The sequence below is a fragment of the Trichechus manatus genome, unplaced genomic scaffold, assembly GCF_000243295.1.
Source record: "Trichechus manatus latirostris isolate Lorelei unplaced genomic scaffold, TriManLat1.0 scaffold00069, whole genome shotgun sequence".
In the NCBI taxonomy this organism is placed as follows: domain Eukaryota; kingdom Metazoa; phylum Chordata; class Mammalia; order Sirenia; family Trichechidae; genus Trichechus; species Trichechus manatus.
This window is the reverse complement of record NW_004444005.1, coordinates 4,766,233-4,787,066: the sequence shown is the minus strand read 5'-3', so window position 1 is coordinate 4,787,066 and position 20,834 is coordinate 4,766,233. Positions and strand designations below refer to the sequence as shown.

The 20,834-nt window shown below is 45.5% G+C and overlaps 1 protein-coding gene across 3 annotated transcripts in view; it reads left to right on the top strand.

Moving 5' to 3' along the window:
* The window catches only part of PACSIN2 (protein kinase C and casein kinase substrate in neurons 2), a 118,965-nt gene that overhangs the window by 28,688 nt on the left and 69,443 nt on the right, over nt 1–20,834 (top strand). Inside the window, exon 1 of one of the 3 annotated variants that reach the window (XM_023734597.1) lies at nt 5,903–6,221. The exons of the other annotated variants lie outside the window; for them this stretch is intronic. The gene's annotated coding sequence lies outside the window, so the exon portion shown is untranslated. Of the gene's footprint in view, nt 1–5,902; nt 6,222–20,834 lie in introns of those variants that run through there. 3 annotated transcript variants of the gene reach the window in all.

The following is a 20,834-nucleotide window of genomic DNA, read 5'->3' as shown; positions in this document are numbered from 1 at the left end:
GGTTGACATGCTGTCAGGTTGTTAACCAATGTCATAAAACAATATGTGTACTACTGTTTCATGAGAAACTATTTGTTCTGTAAGCCTTCACCTGAAGTACAGTAAAAAAACACAACAAAAAAGAATCTCCACACCTGTCATTTCACAGAAACAAGTGCCAAGAGCACTGATCTTCATCGCCACGTAGCCCTTGGTTCTGTTGACTTGATAATTTGTTGGTTCAGACAGTCAGTCACTTAGCAAATATTTGAGTGTCTACATCATGCTAAGCGCTGGGAATAGCAAGGTACACGATCCTTACGTGTGATGAATGGTTTGTGCTGTTTTACTCTACAGTTTTGCTTTTGCTCACTTTCAGACATAAAGTGGTTCACCTACTTGTCCTCAAAGGTGGCTGTGTGGTGCCTATTCTGTCAATTCACCATTTTCTTAGCTTTTGAATATTTGACTTGTGTCCAGTTTTTGTTGTTATAAATACTACTGTGATGAACATTTTGTTCAAGTTATTTTTTTCTTTGAGTCTATTCACTTGGGGCATATTCCCCAGAGTGGGACTGCAGGGTCAGAGGTTGGTAACTGTTATCTGCCTTGTTCCATGTTTCTAGATTTTTCCACGGAACGCCTATCAGCAGTGTTAGACTACATTCCTATTTTCCTACGGCCCTACGAAAATTGGCATTGTCATATTAATTTTTGTTATTTTTACATGTTATTTCCAATTTTAAGGAGGTTGCGCTTTTTTCCCCACACTGTAATTTGTTATGTTAGATTTGGCTAGGCTATGCTGCAGAGACAAGCGAGCCCCAAATCTCAGAGGCTGGGGGGCAGTTCCATACAGTCACTCAGAGGCCGGGCTGATTCAGGACACCCCACTTTCCTGCAGCTGCAGCACAAAGTCTCCTCAGTGGCTGACACAGCAGGAAGTGGAGGGTTGGGGACTTTGCCTGGGCTTTTCACTGGCCAGGACGTTATGTGGCCTGGCTTAGCAGATGGAGATTCTGTAGGCGTTCCTGTCTCTGCGCCAGCAATCTTTTGTCCTGTTTGCTCATTTCTAACAACTTCTTTGTACAGTGGAATTGGATTCTCAGTCTTTAATATATTTTTGATACTAAGATTTTTATCAGTTTTGTCAAAGATACGTTTCTGTCTTTTTTGCTTTCCACATTACATTTTATTGTGCAGAGGTTTAAACAGTTACATAAGTTTGGGGCACATCCATCTTTTGATCTAATATCTTTGTTTCCTTAATATTATAAATTTATCATTTTCCCAAAGCTGGAGAATAAGCTGTTTTCTTTGAGTTGCTTAGAATGGATTGTAAATATTGGCTCTTTAATGACACTTTGGAGAGCCCTGGTGGTACAGTGGTTAAATGCTGCTCGGCTGCTAACTGAAAGGTCGATGGTTTGAACCCACCAGGCGCTTTATGGGTGAAAGATGTGGCATTCTGCTTCCGTAAAGATTACAGCCTAGGAAATCCAAGGGGGGAGTTCTGCTTTGTCCTGTAGAGTTGCTATGAGTTGGAATCGACTCGATGGCAATGGGGTTTATGACACTTTGAATTCATCTAAGTATATGTCAGGTGGTGTTAATCTAAGTTAACTTTGGTCCTTGGTGATACCTATTTGTACTGCAATGTTAAAAAATAACCACAGCTCAACAGCACAAAACTTCTTCGTGATAAAAACACTCAGCAAACTAGGAATGGAAGGGAGCTTCCTTGACCTGGTAAAGGGCATCAACTAAAACTCAATTTGTACATGACATGATCTTGTAGATACAAAATCCTAAGGAATTAACAAAAAACCTATTAGAGCTAATGAACAAGTACAGCAAGGTTGCAGAATACAAGATCAATATACAAAAATTAATTGTATTTCTATACACTAGGAATGAGCAATCCAAAAATGAAACTAAGAAAACAATTACACTTAACAGCAGCATCAATAGGAATAAAATACTTAGAAATGAATTTAACAAATGTACAAGACCTGTATACCAAATACTACAAGATATCATTGAAAGCAAATAAAGAAAACTGAAATAAATGGAAAGACATCCTGTATTTATGGATTGGAAAACTTAATATTCAGATGGCAGTACTCCCTTAAATTGACCTACAGACTCAACCCAAACCCTATCACAATCCTAGCTGACTTTGTAGAAATTGATCCTAAAATTTATATGGAAATTCAAGAGACCCAGAATAGTCAAAACAGTCTTTTAAGAGAAGAACAAAGTTGAAGGAGTCATACCTTGCAATTTCAAAACTTACTGCAAAGCTACAGTAATGAAGACTATGTGATATTGGCTTAAGGATAGATATGATAAAACCTGGGAAAGCCAGAACCTAAAACTCAAATATTTTCCACTAATAGAGAGTGATAGAAAAGAGGTAAGGGTGTACCCTGTCAAAGGCGGAAAACTTGTGAGACCTAGAAAAACAAGGAAGTCCTGTTGAGTTCCAGCTCTCACAGGTTTCACTGTATATAGACCAGTGGAATAGAATTGAGAGTGCAGAAGTACACCCTCATATTTATGGTCAATTGATTTTTGACAAGGTACCAAGATAATTCAGTGAGGAAAGAATAGTCTTTTCAACAAATCGTGCTGTGACAACTGGCTATCCACATGCAAAAGAATGAATTTGAAACCCCTACCTCACACCATAGACAAAAATTAAAATCCAACAGAAACCTATATTTAAGAGCTAAAACTGTAAAACTCTTAGAAGAAAACATAGGTGTCAATCTTTGTGACTTTGGATTAGGCAGTGGTTTCTTAGATATGGCACCAAAAGCACAAACAACAAAAGAAAAAGTAAGTAAATTGGACTTCATCAAAATTAAATGTAGGGCAGGAGATGTCTCTTCTTCTTTTGGTGGGTAAGAAAACTGTGGCTGGCAGGGAAGTGGCTTGCACAGTCTGGCAGCTCCTAGAAGGCAGAGTGAACACCAGAATGCAGGTCTCCAGACGCCATCCTCCCACTGTCTGTTCTAGTCCCACCCCAACCCTGAAAGAAAAAGTGGTCGTGTGTTTCTCGTAAGAATACTCTCTGTGGGGGTGTATCCCACTCCTGCTATGGGGTGGGCCCCTCATAGGCACTGTGGAAAGGGGCACTAATGGGATTTAGGCTGTTCTGGAAGCATCACCCCACATAGCTTTCTTTCAAATCTTTAGACTCTTCCTCTACATTTTCTTGCACAATTTGCATTCTTATGTTAATATCAGATTTGGAAATGTGTCATTTTTGTCCTTTTTAAAGTAACTTTTTTCTATTTTTAAATGTGCTTAGCCTCAACTCAGTATTTAGGTTGGGGAACTCTTCAGCCTGAATCTCTATGTTCCCAGGGTGCTTGCCAACCAGAGGTCTGAAAAAATATTTTTGAAAAATTAGTCCAAGGCACTGACCTGTCAGCTGACATGTTTCCATTACATAAGAACAATGATTTCGGGGACAAGTCTAACCTAAATGCTATTGGCTCCAGCTTTTGGTTAAATTGGGCTGGCTGAGCCTGCAGCTGATGATGGGCTGGCTTTGAGTCTCCTCCTGCCTTTGCTGCCAATTCTCTGGAACTCGTGACCATTGTCAACCCAGGATATGCCATCTGAAAATGACTGGGAGAGGAGCTGGCCATCAGCTTGTTTCTTTGAGCTATTAGGATGTACAAGACACCAGGGATATAAACATAGTTATTTTAAGGGTGATGACACGCATCCAAGTCTGTTGTTGTTAGTGCCATCAAGTCAGTTCTGACTCATACTGACCCCATGTACAACAGAAACACTGCCCAGCCCTGCACCATCCTCACAATTGTTGCTGTGCTTGAGCCTGTTGTTGCAGCCACTGTGTCAGTCCATCTCATTGAGGGTCTTCCTCTTTTTTGCAGACCCTCTACTCTACCAAGCACGATGTCCTTCTCCAGGGACTCGTCCCTCTTGATAACGTGTCCAAAGTATGTGAGATGAAGTCTCGCCATCCTTGCTTCTAAGGAGCATTCTGGCTATACTTTTTCCAAGACAGATTTGTTTGTTCTTCTAGCAGTCCCTAGTATATTCAATATTCTTCACCAACACCATATTTCAAAGACATCAATTCTTCTTTGGTCTTCTATATTCATTGTCCAGCTTTCACATGCGTATGAGGTGACTGAAAATACCACAACTTGTCCTCAAGTGACATCTTTGCTTTTTAACCCTTTAAGAAGGTCTTTTGCAGATTTGCCCAATGCAATGCGTTGTTTGCTTTCTTGACTTCTGCTTCCGAAGGTGTTGATTGTGGATCCAAGTAAAATGAAATCCTTGACAACTTCAATATTTTCTCCATTTATCATGATATTACTTATTGGTCCAGTTGTGAAGATTTTTGTTTTCTTTGTATAATAAGGTGCAATCCATACCAAAGGCTGTAGTCTTTAATTTCATCAGTAAGTGCTTCAAGTCCCCTCTGCTTTCAGCAAGCAAGGTTGTGTCATCTGTATGTTGCAAGTAGTGATTGAGTCTTCCTCCAATCCTGATGCCGTGTTCTTCTTCATATAGCTTACCTTCTCGGAGTATTTGCTCAGCATACAGATTGAATAAGTATGGTGAAAGGACACAACCCGGACACACACTTTTCCTGACTTTAAACCACGTAGTATGCCCTTGTTCTGTTCGAGTGACTGCCTCTTGGTCTGTGTACAGGTTCCTCATGAGCACAATTAAATGTTCTGGAATTCTCATTCTTTGCATGTTAGTCATAATTCGTTATGATCCACACAGTCAAATGCCTTTGCATAGTCAATAAAACACAGGTAAACATCTTTCTGGTATTCTCTGCTTTTAGCCAAGATCCATCTGACATCAGCGGTGACATCCATCATTCCATGTCGTCTTCTGAATGCATTCTAGGGTTTTTGTTTTTTTTTGTTTTTAACACTAATTTCTCACATACAAAGTCCCTTCATGATCCAGCACAGACAGGACCTCCTCACCTCCCTTTGCTTCCCCTCCCTGGGTCTTTTGTGTTGTTGGTGGGTGCCGGCAAGTTGATTCCAACTCATAGCAACCACATGTGACAGAGTTGAACTGCCCCGTAGGGTTTTCTAGGCTGTAATCTTTATGGGAACAGATTGCTAGGTCTTTTCCCTCAGAGCCATTGGGTGAGTTCAAATTGCCAACTTTTCAGTTAGCAGCCAAGCACTTAACCGTTGCGTCACTAGGGCTCCTTTATTTTGTGTTACTCCTAGGTAAAAGGGACAGAGCCCTTCCCTGCTGGAACTCCAGGTAGAGAAAGGAGAAAGCCACATGGGCCAATGGTGGTAGCTCAGAGGGGGTGGTACTGACTTGCCTGACTGTTGGGAGCAAAATGGCAGGGCTGGGCCATAAAGGCTACCGAGGGATTTCCTGGTGGCCTGCTCAGAGCTGTGCACTGAGCTTTTATTGGTGTTTGTATACTCTCTGCCTGGCCTGGCCCTTCTGAGAGAATGCAGTTTTCTTAGCATGCTCCTGAAGGCAGCTGTGTGATAGAGCAGCTCGTTTTATGGTTTATGATTTGAGTTTATTTCCTGTAAGATAGTTGGAAAGGGACAAGGTCAAAGCTTTTGACACCTCTTGCATGCTCCAAAGGTGAGTGCTTTACTGAGTGCTTTCTGCATCTGAGGCTTTCCTTTCTTCTCCAGGCTAATTTTAAGAATAAAATTAACCGGCACACCCTTCTCTGGGATCCTCAGAGCCGTCTTCACTTTCATTCTCAGGCCTTAGGAATCCACTGCTGAATATTTACCATTCTTGTCTTTTGCTCCTAGTGAACCCAGGAAACACGTTAGAAGCTAAATTCCTAGTGCAGATAAAGAGTGAGTGATTTCAAAAGACTGTCCCCAAACTTCCCTAAAGTGACTAGTTGGTGTGTTTCAAAAACATTTTCAGTTCTGCTCGATTTATGTGGCGTTAGTTCTTAGGGTTGTCAGCTTGAGTTTAGCAGTTAGCAAAATCGTTGTGTTTTACCGTCTGTCCGAGTGTGGGCAGTGAGGGCGCGGGCTGGAGGGAGCTGCTGCTGATCTGGGGCAGGCAAGCCTTCTCGCCTCCGGGTCTTGTTCTGAAGTTTCGGGTAAAAGACGAAGGCTTCTGGGCTCTGGCACTGACTGAGGAGAAGAGCCTCCCAAGGCTGCATGTCTGCCTGGCTGGTCCCCAGACAAGTGGGACCCTGGGGATGCTGGGTCTTTCCCGCTTCTTGCAACTTCGTGAGTTCAGTGGGAAGGGCTCAGGGCCCGTGTCCCCATCCCCTCGCCCACGCTTGGGCCTGGAGAAATCTGGGCCAGGGGGAGCTGAGTGCCCGGGCTGTGACGGGCTGGTGACCAGTGAGGGGTGCGTCCACTGGGCAGGGTAGGGAGCGGCGAGTGAGCTCATGGGGTGTGTTGGTTTACAGGCGGACTCCTCTCCTGTAGAACCGTGCGGACAGGGACCTGGTAGTATGTTTAGTGCACAGAAGTCCCTGAGCACGTGCTTGTTGAATGACTGAGGCCATGAAACCTAGGCAGGGGTGGGGCTGACGTTGGTGACGGGATAATGAGCTGGAAGAGTGAAGCCCTTTTGTTTCCATCCCCACCATCCTTGTAAAACTCACGCCCCTCTTGGCCTGGTCTCAGCCTCCATCACCTCCCGCGGAATCACCACCGTAATAGCTGTGTTGCTCTGCCTCACACAAGCCAGGCGGGCCTCGCTGGTCTTTGTAGGAGCCCTTCTTCATACTGGGGATGCTGCCCCTGGGGCCCACATGGCTCCCCACTTCCCTTCCTCCCGATTTTGTCTTAGACGTCACCTTTTCAATGAGAACTTCTCTAGCTGCTCTTTGTAGAGGTATAGCCTCCTTTCGCCTCCACCCTCCCTACCCCTCCTTTTCTGTGGTTTGTGTTTCTACGTAGCAGTTACTGTCTGAGTCACTTAATTAGTTTGTTGGTCACTCACCTGCGCTGGAACACTGGGATTTTTGCCTGTTTTGTATCCTGTTGGATTCTCCAGCATCCAGGTCACTGTGTGGCTCTGTTTGTTGTTAGGTGCCATCAAGTCTGTTCCCCCTCATAGCGACCCTGTGTACAAGAGAACAAAACACTGCCCCATCCTGCGCCATCCTTACAACTGTTGCTGTGTTTGAGCCCACTGTTGCAGCCACTGTGTCAATCCATCTCATTGAGGGTCTTCCTCCTTTTCGCTGGCCCCTCTACTTTGCCAAGCATAATGTCCTTCTCCAGGGACTAGTCCCTCCTGTTAACATGTCCAAAGTACACAAATGTGTTCAAAGAATGAAAGATAAGCAGTAAGGTGGGCAGATTACCAATGCATCCTAATGGATATGAACTAATTTAATTGAAAATGAAAACCCCTTTTGACTGCAGCTTTGGTTTATTAAAAAATCTTTTTTAAGTTTTGTTTTGACACAAAGTGCATAGAACACATTTTCACTTAAAACTTCAGAACAGGGGTTGGCAGTCCACCCTGTGGCTACATCCTAGTCTCCCTTAGAGTGTTAGCCTCTTAGCAGAACTTAAAGATCATTTGCTTTGTATGAACCAGGAAACCGAAGGTACAAGGAGACTCTGGTGCTGAGCCCAGGTTGTTCTACTTCATTGCATTAGATTTGTATCAGAGCGGAGGAAGGGGACTGACATTTGTTGCCTGCCAGATAAGAGACAGGCTCTTTCTCCATCATCTAAGCTGATCCTCATTAGGATGCCTACAGGGTGTGCTTTGTCATCTGCATTTTATGAAGGGACAAACAGAGGCACAGAGAAGTGTATGGTTTGCTCAGGTCATGCAGTTGTAAGACTCAGGGTGAGGTCATCTGATTCCCAGCCTGTGGCTCTGTGGTGCTGGGGACCCCCTCCCAGGATGCCCAGGGACCTCTTTTTCAGGTGTGGACGTGTCTAGAGCAGGCTCTGCAGAACTGATGTTTTGTAGCATTGCTGCTTGCTGGGTCACTGTGTCTCCACTGGAGTGCTGTGTTCCAGCTTTCAGCCGATGGACAATGGACATGTTCTCAGCTTGACCTTGTCTTCGTGGGAAGCTCTTGGCGTTGCTGAAAGTCAGTGTGCTTGGGTGGGTCTCTTGGGCTTTGGTAACAAACCAAATTGAGATCTCAGTTTTTATGGGACTTGATGAATAAGTGATGTTGCAAAAGATTTAAAAATTAGCCCTCAAAATTACATTTTTAAGTTACTTCGCTGAAACTTCACCAACTGGCAGCAAAGCTTATTTGCAGACAAGAGTTTTTCGGGGCTCTGGCTCCAGTCACAACTGTGGGTGTGTATGTAATATGTCCAAAGCAGGTCTCTGGACATGGGAACAGTGGCAGTGTGTGCCGGAGAATAATTTCCTTTCATGGGACAAGGAGAGAAGAGATCCGGTGAGTAGAGCAGGGGAGGGGCACAGGGTGGAGGCAGGTCCTGGACTAATAAAGAATATGGCCTGCACTCTGTGGTTTCCTTAGAGACCCATCATAAACCAAAAAAAACAAATTTGTTGCCGTTGAGTCAGTTCTGACTCATAGCAACCCTATAGGACAGAGTAGAACTGCCCCATAGGGTTTCCAAGGAGCGGCTGGCGGATTTGAACTGCCGACCTTTTGGTTAGCAGCTGAGCCCTTAACCACTGCGCCACCAGGGCCCCAGAGACCCATTCTGGCGTTCACTTATTACTTCAGCAACTGTTCCCCGAGCAGCTGAGCAGGTACTGGGATAGGCTCCAGGGAAGCAATGCTGACTCAGGCATTGTCCCCAGGAACCTGATTGGGGAAACAGGGACGCGACCAAGTGATGAAGAAGAAATATAACCGTGGTGGTAGGCCGAGGGTCACTGGTTTGGGGGGCTTCTCACAGGCGGCAACCCTCACAGTGGGCTTTGCGAGCGGGGTCGGAGTTGGCTGGGAGGCTGTCTCAGGCCACAGTGCACCGTGCGTGTGGTTGTGCGGGGTGGCCGCCCAGGGCTGAGGACGCTTGGTGTGATTCTGCAGGTGTGGGCCCTAGGGGATACTCACGTGCAGTTGCCCCATTAGAAGGTGTGTGAGTGTAGTTGGGGGGCTTTGGTGGTTCAGTGGTAGAATTCTTGCCTTCCATGAGGAGACCCAGATTCAGTTCCTGGCCGGCGCACCTCATACGCAGCCACTGCCCGTCTGTCAGTGGAGGTTTGTGTGTTGCTGTGAAGCTCAAGTTTCAGCGGAGCTTTCAGACTAAGATGGACTAGGAAGAAAGGCCTGGTGATCTACTTCTGAAAATTAGCCAGTGAAAACCCTGTGGATCACAGCGGTCCGATTCACAACCGATCATGGAGATGGTGCAGGATGTTCCATTGCGCATGAGATCGCTTTGCGTCGGGGGCCAACTTGACGGCCACTAACAACAACAAAGTGTAGTGAGAGGGTGGGCTGCAGAGACAGGGTTCATGAGGCGGACCTTTACACAAGGGAAGCCAAGAATGAGGAGAGGTGGTACCAGACCCCCGAAGTGCCTGAAAGGTTTTACACCAGTGACGAAATTGTGCTATCGTTCTTTACCAGACTTACTGGTATTTGGACACTCAGGTTAGCACCCTCTGGGGCCTCAGTTATGTTTTTTTTATTTTAGTTTGACTTTTATAAGCCTCAAAACAGTTCCCCTTGTGTGGAGGTACATTTCCATACTCCCGTCCTAACTCTAAAACACATAAGGTCTTATTCACATCAACTGGCTGGTAAGTTAGAGAAATTTTCAAAGCTTCTTTTTACTTGCTTTGTGTCACTGTGCTCCAGGGGGAAAAAGCCTGGAAGACAAGTGTGTTAAAGAACTGGTTGTTCTCATGAGTGTTAGAGGAGGACAGTCTGAGTCAATGTAGCTTTATGCTGGTATTTATAGTATCCGGTTTATTTTTATACAGCTCTGTGCAAGGAGAGTTTCTTCCGTGGTTTCTGTTACCATGGCTCCATAATATTTCCTCCAGTCTGCTTGTTCATACTTTCACACACTTCAGCATCAGATTTACAGTTCTTAGAATCAGAATACCTTATTCATTTGTCCAAGAATGTCGTTCCAGCTGTCATAGCATTTTTTCTCCAAATGGGAAAAGTCAGTTGTTTGTCCGACTTGCAAAAGCTGGGAAGAGAGAGGGTATGGTTTTGTCAAGAGCAGCAGAGCCGGTGGGGTAGTGTGGGTGGGTGGGGGGCTGTTGGGGCTTCCATTGGCTATCTGAACAGATGACTCGTGTTCATCTGTGTACAGCCACTTCCCGTTTGGATCCCATAGCTGGGCGTACAGTGTGGGCAGGCCGCCACATTTGCTCATGTTGGTGCAGACTTCCAACAGACTCTTGGTTCTTGGTTCTCTTCAAGCGTGAGTATGTGCTCTCTCTTTCTCTCCCCAGTTTGTTCATTCATTTGTTGGACTTGATTGAGGCTCCCACTTTGGGCGGGTTTCTTGTTTGGAGGATCTGTAGTCAAAAAGAAGAAAATGCTGGGCCTGGCACTCACCTGGTAAAGTTTGCCTTACCCTTGCTTCCAGACATTCAGGACTAGTCAGGGAGATAGTTTCTGCATTTTGTTGCTCTGAGAAATGTGTATTTCTTAAAGAATTGTTTAGGGTTTAAAGAAAGTCCTAGAGCTCTATGAAACTATAGTTTGTTTCCAATCTCTTTGAAGTCTTTGGCCTTCTCCACTTTTCAGTAATATCAGGTTTTGCCCCAGAACCTAAACGTAAGACCAGACTAGGTTCTCGGCCCGTGCTTGGGCCTTGCTCTGGGGGACTTGTCTTTGCCAAATGTTTTCAAATTCTACTGTGAGTACTGACTCAGTGATAGAGCAGTTACTAATACTTGAAGATTTTAATTGTGGTGTAACTGACTGGGTCTTTTGTCTCTTAACACGGTTGGTTCCTCTGATCTGGCCATTTTTTAACAACAAAAGCAAAATAAAGCTGTGGACTTGCAGTGGCACGTGGTTTGGGGATGCTCTGGAGGCTGCCCGGGAGGCTCCAGGTGGGACGTTCTTCCTGCGTATTGGCTGGACAAGCTGGCCATTGTAGAAGAGTTGGCTCTTCACGAATCACTGAAAAATTATGTTTTACTCGCAGCTCAAGAAACATTTGTGGTTAGTAATCTGCGTACTAGTCTTTTCTTTTTTTTTTAACCTCTTTCCTGTATAACCCAAGAGATGCCAGTATGTGGCCTTCATGAATGAAATTGCTAACGATAGTACATTATTGTAAAGCTCTTGATATTCTTTTATAAAGTCTAAACAGTATTTCCTTGCCACGGTTTCATTTGTAAAGATCCCAACGTGTGTCTCTGTCAGTTTCAACAAAAGTCAGGGAGGACCTACTGTTGTGTACGAGATACCCTGGTAGAGTTACTTCCTAGAGGGGAAGCAGGCTGTACATGAGTAAATAAATTCAGGTAGTGATGTGTGCGTTGAAGAGCTATGAAAAGAGTAAGAATAGAAAGTAGCTGGCTAGAGTTGGTGGTGGTGGGAGGTGGGGCTGGATTAGAGAGGATGGTCAAGGAGGCCGTCCAAGGAGAGCCAGCCATGAAAATACCTCCGGGAAGAGCATTCCAGGCAGAGGAACAGCACATGCAAAGGCCCAGAGGCAGGAATGAGCTTAGTATTCTTGAGAAACAGTGTGTAGACCACTGCGGCTAGAGCAGAGCAGGGCCAGCACATGACCGGGGTGGGAGGAAATCGGGAGGGAGGGGGACTTGCAGGCAGAGATGAGGAGTTAGGGATTAAGTCAAGTGCCGGGGGTTTGGAGCAGGGAAGTGTCGTGGTTGCCTTTAAGTGTTTAAAAAGATTACCCTGAGGAATTTAGGAGTGAGGGTGGGTTTTCTGTTTTACCTAACGTTGGGGTTCCTTGGGAAAATATTAAACTTCTGTTTTCATTTTAGTTTTGAAAATTTAGGGTTATTAAGATCACCTCCATCACTTATGGTTTGGGGTTCTTTTGGAAAGAGATATTGTGTAAATAAATATACTCTGTTGTTAGAAATAATCGTATTAACAATCTGATCTTTGCATGACCTTGGCAGTTAATTAAACTGTAACTCTTAACAGTATATAAAACAATTCTCAGCCTAGCCAATAGCTGGAAGATTACAAATTATGAGAAACCCATTAAGTTTAAACCACATGGGGATTTTTGTGTAGAATGTGACACCAGTTCCTCCTCCCATCCTCACTGTTCCTGTTTCTGGGTCAGCACCTGACCCTCTGAATCCTGGAAGGCTTTCTCTCTCTGTTGGCCCTAGAGAAAGGTCCTTGACTCTTCAGCTTGTTTCCTGGCTCCTTGGAGATCTCCATGTGGCTTGGCATCAATCTTCCCCCGCCTCTGCTTCCTTAATTTGCTCGTTTTATATTTTGTAAGAGATTGACTCAAAATACACCCTACCGTAATGCTATCTCATTAACATAACAAAAACAATTCATTCCCAAATGGGATTATAACCACAGGCATAAAGGTTAGGATTTCCAACATATGTTTTTGGGGGACACAGTTCAATCCATAACAGGTAGTTCTGTTTTCTAGGAGAGGAAGCTGAGGCTCAGAGAGGGTAAGTAACTTGCCCCTGGTTATCTAGGCTAGTGAGCGGCAGGGCTGGGCTTCATTCTTTATTCATTCCTTTTCTCACGTATTATTAAGTGTCTTGGTATGACAGGCAGCGTGTCTAACTCTGAAATACACTGTGAACGGACAGGCGGGGCTCTATGCCTATCTCACTCACCACACTGAGCTGCTTGAGCAGGCCTGGTTCCTGAGTGGGACTTCTCCAGGCCACACTCAGGGAACGCAGAAAGGATAAATGTCAACATTCTCACCCTTACTGGAGGCCCTGCTGGACTGCTGCCTCCCTTATGACCTCAGCCTTTTGTTTTGTTGGAGTCACGTTTGTATCACTCTCCTCTACCTTTCCTTGCAGTCTTGCATCGCACGCGTCTCACCCGGGAGGCAGCACAGCCTGGTGGCTGAGGGGACAGTCCTGCGCGCCTTGCCCGACTTTGAATCCAGCTCCACCACTTACTAGCTGCGTGACCTTAGGCAGGCCTCTGTTTCTTCATCTGTGGGGTGAGGGTGATGATGGGCCTTATCTCACAGGGTGGTTCTGTGAATGAACAGTGCCCAGCACCCAGCAAGTGCTCACTAACTGTTGGCCGTTACTGTTATTTCTGCCGTGTGGGAAGGACAGGAACTATGTCCACACAACTCTGGAGTGTCTTTGAATCCCCTGCCACTCTCATGGTGTCTGGCCCACGGTCGGGGCGTAGTAAATGTTGGATGAGGGAAGGAATGAAGTTCTCCTCAAGCCGGGAGACGGTGACAGGACACAGGGACGTCCAGGGAGGAGTGTATAGGACAATGACCCTCACGAGGCCATTGCAGCGGGGCTGCTCGGACTCTGGTCAGCTTCTGGCACCCACCCCCCTTTTTTTTTTGCCTTTTCTCCAGACAGTCCTAAGTTTGAACAGGTTTCCTTGTTTTCTCCTCCTCAGCTTTTTCCTTCTAGTCACCCCTTTTCATGTCAGACGTTTTTGTCTAGGATATCGTATTAGCTCAAGTGTTGCCACTACCCCCTCTTAGCAACAGTAACTAATGTGGCCGACCTCGCCTACTTTTTACCCAAATGCATCGTGAGGCCTCTGCAGGAATGTTTCTAAAATTAGTAACTTCATTTGCTTAACATTTTCATTCTTTAATGTAGGGAAACACATGTCAGTACTTAATTTTCAAAAAATAGCATATATCGGGAACTTGAAAATTAGCTCAAGTTAAGATCTTCAGTCTAATCTAACATCCCATTAGAAGCCGCTGCGCTATGCGTTTAGCATCTGTCTCTAAGATTAAGATCAATGCGAAATAAAATATCGTTACTTCAGGGATAGATTTACTTTCCAATTTGAACTGTCAGAAACATTCATCTTATAATTCTTAAATTTTCCCAAGGATCCAAACCAGACTGAGAGATTGGATGACCAATACCGTGGGGATATTTGTATCAGCATACTTTTTATTCCTTCAAAGTGGTCTACTTTCAAATGCATTTTAGAAACATTTCAATTAGTTTAAAAGTAAGAAAGATGGTCACTTTTCAAACCCACTGGTATTCAATAATTCAGTAATTTCCCCTCACTTAGCCTGATCTGAGCATGGGCAACTGTTTACTTCCTGGATCAAGACTGACAGGTGTCTTACCCAAGCTGGGCTCTGGACAGATATGTGAGGACACAGGGCAGGTAGTGTGTGGGGCATCCAAAGAGGGACCAGGAGTTGGGAGGCGGAAGGGAGAGGGCTGAGCATGCCCGGCAGAGAGGCCTTGGTTAGAGACTGGCTTCGGGTGAGGCTGGTGACTTCGTACTCTCAAAATATGAGCCGTGGGTGAGCCTGGCCTGCTGCTGCTCCCACGAGGTAGTTGGGGGCAGAGTGTGTGGACATCAGGAAAGTGGTGTGTCAACTAGAAATGAGTTTGGCTGCCAGTCACAGAAAATCTCAAAATAACGGTGTAAAGTAACACGTTTATTTTCTCACACCCAAAAGTGTGGCACCCCAGGGTTGGTGGGTGTGCCACGGTGTCAGACTCAGACTCTGGCTGCTGTTTTGTGCATGCCTCTGTTCCCAAGTCACCTCATGGTTCATGATGGGAACAGTATGATTTGTTTATTCAGTACAGTTTAACTCTGTGCTAGGACTGGGATACAAAAATAAACACGGTGTGGTCACTGCCCTCAAAGATCTTTTGTTCTCGTGATAGAGACAGCTGTGTGGCTAACGAATTTCTGTGTGAGGTTGAATGGAATGAGTCCTGCAAGAGAAGAACATGGTCCTTAGGGTAGGCCAGGCAGCAGAGCTTCATTTGGAGGAAGTGGCATTTAATCTTGACCTTGGAGAATCATGAGTTTTTTGACAGTCATCTGGGGTGGGGCCTCCAGGGAGAAGGAGTAATGTGAAGGGGAGTATGACGGTCTGAAAGGCAGTGCCGTCTTGGAGAGTGGGGCAGGGGTGGTCAGATGGGCTGCAAGGCCAGCAGGTGGGCCAACTCTCCTGCATCTTCTGAGTCGTTCTAGAGAGGACATCACACAATTGGCAAGGTGTCCCCTGCCACGTGGTCAGTATGACATCCATTCTGAAAGTTGGACAAACCTTGAGAAAACCACGTGGGAACACTCATGGGCTTCAGAGACACTCTGTGTCTGCCCATACTTTGGAAGCTGAGTTAAGCCGTTCGGCAGACATGCCCCTCCCACCTAAAACTTCACCACCCACGGAGCCCCCAGTGTTGTCACGGGTGCCTGGTCTTCCGACAGGGTAGACATTTCCAGTGTTATGTCTACACTGCATGTGCTGTGAGATGCCCTGGGACCCAGGGTCAGTGGGCTCGTCACAATCATGAGGTCATGGTGCTGATGGGCTATACCTCTTTTTTACTTGTTTTGTGAAACGCACGTGTTAATTGTTATCAACTTTCCCTTTAAACTTTAGCATTCATGTGTCCAGGACTTTTGGCATGGATGAACTCCTGTGTCTTCAGTAACACTGCACAGGCATCCCTATGATGGGACGTACTCAGGAACCATGCTGGCTTATGTTCACAGGGAGCCTGGGGAAAATGGGGTCAGCTCGGGGCATCAGCTCGAGGAGGAGTGCCTTCCCAGGGCAGTTTGGGGCTCCGCTGTGAGACAGTGAGGGAAGCACTTCGCAGCCATGAAGGTCCCTGCGAATACGCGTCTGTGTAATGCCTTGGGGTCAATCCACACAGCTGCTCCCATAATCTCTTTCAGCTCAGAGAACACTGACAGTCCACTTAGTCCCACTCTCTTCTCCTCAAGGGAAGCTTCAGGGGTGCTGGGAAAATAAGGGGCTTGCCCAAGTCCCACAGCTGCTTAATCGCAAACTTGGAACAGATCTTCTGAATTTTGACCCTGAAAGCCCTTTGTAAGAGTAAAAAATGACCTCTGAATCATTGAAAATTAAATTCTGTTCAGTGTGGCTTTATTAGTTTACATGGGGTGTGTGTACGTCTGTGTGTTTGTCTTTAAAAACCTGCATGCCAGCGGGTTATCCACTGTGATTCCCTTCACTAGGCTGAATAACCATATCGCTGCCCGCTCCCCGTTCTTGCCACTTGGGTGCACTTAATTATGTTCAGACATCCACCTGATCCCACCAGGCTTAAAGTACAGTGGACCCCATGTGAAACATGCTGAAAATTTATACATTAAAGGATTGTCATTTTTAATTTTTTTATAAATAATGTTTATTTACTTGAACTTTCTTTTTTGAAAAAAAAAAAAAAACTGATTTCTATGCTTTACCAAGCCTGAAAGTAGAAGCTGGGAAGGTCATGTGTCTGCGTTACAGCTAAGTCTCACTTCCACGTGGGGTCGTTCTTTTCTCTTTTCTGTCCATTTCCTATTCACGCATCGAATTGCAGAATGAAACTTTCACCTCCTAAAATATTCTCTGACTCTTCAGGTGAAACACAGTGAATTATTTAGGACCCCCAAATGCAGCAGCATTTTCCTGCTAAGGTGTGTTTTGGGGTCATTTTTCTCCTGGAGTTCTCAAGGTGAGCCCCCATTCTCGCAGGTGTAGATCTGCTCCTTCAGTGTAGATGGAGGATGCGAAATTGAAATTGTGCCCCTTACACTATATCAGAGAGTTTACCAACTGCCTTTAGGATGCAGGAGCCAGGGGGTCCCCAAATGGAATGCGGTAGAAGCAGGACCATGTCCACACTGCGATGTCCACCCAGCCTTGACTCTGGGAAATACCTGGAAACCCCGGGCGTCTGACCGTGAGGCCGGAGACACCAGAACACAATGTCATGCACCCATTAAAAAACGACAGGGTATAGGGATCCCACGGTTGAGTAAGGACAGTGTTGACATGTAGTGGAGTTCTTAACCATTGTCATAGGGCAATATGTGTGCTGATTGTTTAATGAGAAACTATTCTGTTCTGTAAACCATCTCAAGTGAGAATAGCAGCACAACTGGAAGAACGTAATCGACATAACTGAATTGTACATGTAGAAATTTTTGAAGTGGTGTATCTTTGGCTATGTATATTTTCACCAAAAGAAAAAAAAGGTCCTCCAAGGCCAAGAAGGGAGCGTGTTGACATGTCGTGGGGTTGTTAACCAGTGTCATGGAATGATATGTGTACTGACTGTTTAATGAGAAAATTATTTGTTCTGTAAACCTTCACCTAAAGTACAATAAAAAATAAAAAAAACGACAGGGAGACGGTGTGAAAACAGAGGGAAATGCTCACGCTGCGGTTGGAAGAAGCAGACCAGGGGCTGGCATGTTGGCCAAGGTTACAGTGAAGGAAGGCCTAACATCGATGACCAGGAGCAGAAAGGGCTCAGTAAGGACTGTGGAGGCCGCATGTTGGCCTGACAGCACTGTGCTGGCCAAAAGAATGCACAGGTGCACTTGAGTCCAGTGTGGTTTAGCAGTGTGAGTTTAAGGAGCAAAGCTAGAGACGCTCGATCCTTACCCCTGAATGGTGAGGAACCTGCATCTGAACCAGCGCTGACCACCCAGACTTCCCCTCGGGAGGCACAGTGCTTGGGACATTTTTTAATCAGGTTGTGTATAATTTTGGGTGTTGTTCTTTTTCTTTTTGTACGTTCTTAGCTAAAGCATTGCCGTGTTTGCTATTGTGGGATAGCTTCGCTGGGTTGGTCTATTTGTGTCTCCTTAACCTCCCCCAAGATGACTCTTCTCTGAGAGGAAGAGGGCTGCACTGCAGTGTGGACTAGAAACAAAGGAAGGTGAGCTTTTCTCACTCTTTTCTCTTCTGAACTGTGATGAGTCCAAGCCACGTTTGTTTTCAGAGACATGACTCTGTCCTAGTGGAGTCCCCAGATGCCCCTTCTCCTCCCGTCAGCTCTCCCTTCAGTTTGAGAGGATAGTTCTGTGCCACAAGGTGGTTTGAGTCCTCTCTTAGTCTCTTTGTGTTTCCAGGTAATGTTTTCCATGGCAACCTTAAGCTCCTCCCAGCTAGAGATGATGCCTACAGTGAAACCTGTGAGAGCCGGAACTTGACAGGACTGCCTTGTTTTTCCGCCTTTGACAGAGTGCAGTCTTACACTTCCCTGTCACTCGTTTTAGTAGGTATTTGAGTTTTCCTTCTCTGGCAGGTTTCTGCCTTACACAGATTCCGGCTTTCTCAAGTTCTACTGTATTTCTTTTTAATCTCTGGAAGCACTGTTGAGTGTGTCCTGACCATAGTGCCAGCCAGTTGACCCCCGCCCCTGCCCCGGGTCTTAACACCTGCCAAACTTGGGCCTCAGCGTGCTGCCCTCTGAGAGGACGGCTTTAAAACCAAGCATCCTGCCTGGCACGAGCTGTTTTCCGTTGTTGAACTAAATGCAGTACACAATGTTCCAGAAAGATATGCCACTTTATTTGCTGATCTGTATCTCTTCCTTTGAGGAATGGTCACTTTCCCAGATGAAATCACTGGAAACAAAATCAGTTGTGCCAGGTATTTGAGCTACTTACGAACAAGAAAAGCATTCTTGCTTTGCTGATGGTGCAAAGTCGTGTATTAACCCAGGCCTCACTCCCTAAGCACCACCATGTATGAGGTAGCTCGAGGGGCAGTGAGAAGCACGAGACGCCATTCTTCCTCACGAGGGACTGACTGGACATGCAGGAACAGTCCAGGGCGAGGCTGGAGGCAGAGCACCAGGAGCCTGCGGTCCCAGCCTGCTTGTCAGGGCCCTGGGACTGAGCTGCAGAAGGGCTTCCTGTGTGGCTGCTGGTGTACAGCTGAGGAGTGAGCCACACGTCCCCCCGCTCTGGGGGCTAAACCTATTTGTGGTTTGGTTTAACATATGCAGTATTATTTATAAAAGAATTCTAACCACTAGAGTTAAGACCTGTTCCCATAAATGCTCCAATTATTGACTGACTGGATCTTCAGTCCATGGAAAGCAGAATCACCCAGACTCTTCAGTGCAGAGTTTCTTATCCCGAGTTCATCCAGCGAGTTTGTGCAGAGCGTCTGCTGTGTGTCAGAATGTCTGAGTGCTGGGGCTGCACCCAGGAATGAAGAAGACAACTCTCTGCCCTCACGGAGCTGACATTCCAGTGGAGCGGGATAGCCAGGAGGCAAAACAACTAAGTAAATTATGTCCCTTGTCAGAAGGTAATAAGAGCTTGGGAGAGAAAAATAAAGCCCGAGAGGATCTCGAGAGTACGAGGAGGATTACAACTGAAATGGCGGGAGGTGGGGGGTGATTTGCAGGAAGCCAGCTATGGGCTATGTGGAGGAAGACCAATCCAGAGAGCGGAAGGAGTAAGTGTTGGGTGGGCCTGGCAGTCCAGTGCAGGACCATCAGCAACACAAAGTGGGATATTTGTGAGTTTCTTAATTAGCTGGTTTTGTATTCCAAAAGTATTAACATGCCCATAGTTAATATTTTCAAATAGTGTGGAAGGTTATGAGGTGAAATGTTAAAGTCCCCTCTCCTCCCTTGGTACCCCCTAGAGCAGATTCTGAGTCTCTTGTGCTTCCAGCCAGGAACCTTCTGTACATTTGCAAACATTTATGAATAGCTATTTTTTTTTGATACTAGTGGAATCGCCATGTTACAGCTCACTGTTCTACTTACTGTGTGGTGGAACTGCTTTTCACGTCTGTGCGTACAGCCTTCCCTTCTCCCTCATGCTTTCTACTGACTGCACGGGTTCCATTCCAGACGCGGGACGGCATTTCTGATTCTTGATGGGCGTCGAGATAGTTTTCAGTATTTTTTTTATTTTATTTTATTTTATTGGGGTAAAATATATGTAACACAAAATTTGCCCTTTTAACCACTCTAAGTGTATAATTCAGGGACGTTAATTACATTCACAATGCGGTGCAACCATTCCCACTATCTATTCCCAGAACTTTTCATCAGCCCAAATGGAAACTCAGTACCCATGAAGCAAAAACACCCTATTCTCCCCACCCCCCAGCCCCAGATAACCTCTGATCTACTTTGGTCTGTATGCATTTGCCTATTGTAGATATTTCATGTAAATGAGATCTTACAATGCTTGTCCTTCTGTGCCTTACTTCACTCAGCATAACCTTTTAAAGGAGCATTTATGTCATAACATGTATCAGAACTTTGTTTCTCTTTATGGCTGAACAATACTGCATTGTATGTGTTGTTGTTAGGTGCAGTCAAGTCGGTTCCGACTCCCAGAGACCCTGTGTACAAAGAATGAAACACTGCCTGGTCCTGCGCCATTATCACAATCATTGATATGTTTGAGCCCATTGTTGCAGCCACTGTTTCAGTCTGTCTCATTGAGGGTCTTCCTCTTTTTCATTGACCCTCTACTTCATCAAGCATGATGTCCTTCTCCAGGGACTGTTCCCTTCTGATAACATGTCCAAAGGACGTAAGACAAAGTCTCGCTATCCTCACTTCTAAGGAGCATACTGGCTGTACTTCTTCCAAGACAGATTTTTTCACTCTTGTGGCAGTCCATGGTATATTCAAGATTCTTCACCAGCACCATAATTCAACGGCACCTATTCTTCTTTGGTCCTCCTTATTCATTGTCCAGCTTCAGCATGCATATGAGGCAGTTGAAAATATCATGGCTTGGGTCATGCACACCTTAGTCTTCAAGGTAACATCTTTGCTTTTTAACACTTTTAAAGAGGTCTTTTGTAGCAGATTTGCCCAGTGTAGTACATCGTTTAATTTCTTGACTACTGCTTCCATGAGCATTGATTGCGGATCCAAGTAGAATGAAATCCTAGACAACTTCAGTCGTTTCTCCGTTTATCATGATGTTGCTTATTGGTCCATTTATGAGGACTTCTTTTTCTTTATGT